Source organism: Fukomys damarensis, unplaced genomic scaffold (assembly GCF_012274545.1).
Source record: "Fukomys damarensis isolate Sample0158 unplaced genomic scaffold, DMR_v1.0_HiC HiC_scaffold_4, whole genome shotgun sequence".
NCBI classification, from domain to species: Eukaryota; Metazoa; Chordata; class Mammalia; order Rodentia; family Bathyergidae; genus Fukomys; species Fukomys damarensis.
The window spans coordinates 70,578,208-70,579,287 of record NW_022900916.1 but is presented as its reverse complement, the minus strand read 5'-3'; the positions used below and the strand labels follow the sequence as shown (position 1 = coordinate 70,579,287).

The following is a 1,080-nucleotide window of genomic DNA, read 5'->3' as shown; positions in this document are numbered from 1 at the left end:
CGAGCCGAGAGGGCCGCCCGTGACCTGTGGGAGACCCCGCGGGCCACACTCGTGGGCCGGGGCGATCGGGCTCCGCAGTGGATTCTAGGCCTCGGCAGAGGCAGCCCGAGTAAAGAAACCGACATTGCGCATTTGCACCTCGCCGCGCCGCCGCCGAGAGGCTAAACCTCCCCCACCTCTCCGGGAGGGTGGGAGGAGGAAAGGCCTTTTCAAGGCTTGGGGGCCCCCCCGTCTGGACCCCTTTCGGCTGCTTTCTCACCTTCTAGGGCCTACTGGGCCTGTCCTTTCCTGATGAGGATCCAGGAAGGCACCATGCTCAGGGAGCAGTTGGGGGCCTACAAAGATCTCGCAGTGATGGAAACGCTTCAAGAAATTACGCTTCATAATGTTTTTTACAAAGACCCTCTGAGGAAACATCTAAACCTAGAGTGAAGTTTTCATTTTCCTGGTCTGCTGACCAGAAAGTGAAGCAATCTCTCTGTTAACAGTTAAGGGCTTAAAATGAAGGTGACATAAAGAGTGACCCCTTATTTCTACGGAATCAATGGGTACACGGGGCAGCTGAGAAGTCCCCGGAAGTCCTGCCCACAGGTGGAGAAAGGACGCTGCTCCGGTACCACCTGGATTGCCCAGTTGGACGAACGCGGCCATGGCCTCCGTCTGTCTCTGGTGCTCGCACTGGTCTCCTGGGAAGTTCATTCCCGTTCTGAGCTGGCCAGGGCACCCGGGGAGGCTGCAGGACCTGAGAAGAACGGTGTGCGTTGGGAGCGGCCCTGCCACGCACAGCAGCTTTCCCAGAGCTGCAAGGAGGGTACACTCTCCATTTTAGTGTACCCGAGACTACCTCCTGAGGCTGACAGGGAGTTGCAGTCCAGAAGATACTCTGCTTTCCTCAGATCGAATAACCGAATTGTCTAACTTCCCACTTCTGTCTTGTCCTTTTTATCTCTACTCTTTACCCAATTTCTAGTTACTGTCAGAAGACAGGGGAAGCGAGATGCAGCTGTCTCCTGGTGCCGGTGGAGGGGAGGGGGTTGTGTAGAGCTGCCTGTGATGCCAAGTTCTTTTCCTTGCTCAGGC

The 1,080-nt window shown here is 56.3% G+C and overlaps 1 long non-coding RNA gene across 1 annotated transcript in view; it reads right to left on the bottom strand.

The window, feature by feature from the left end:
* LOC104849176 overlaps nt 1–501 on the bottom strand; it is an 8,344-nt gene extending 7,843 nt beyond the window's left edge. The window contains exon 1 of the long non-coding RNA XR_004514456.1: nt 260–501. This is a non-coding gene — a long non-coding RNA (uncharacterized LOC104849176). The remainder of the gene's footprint in view (nt 1–259) is intronic.
* Between the last annotated feature and the right edge of the window lie 579 nt (nt 502–1,080).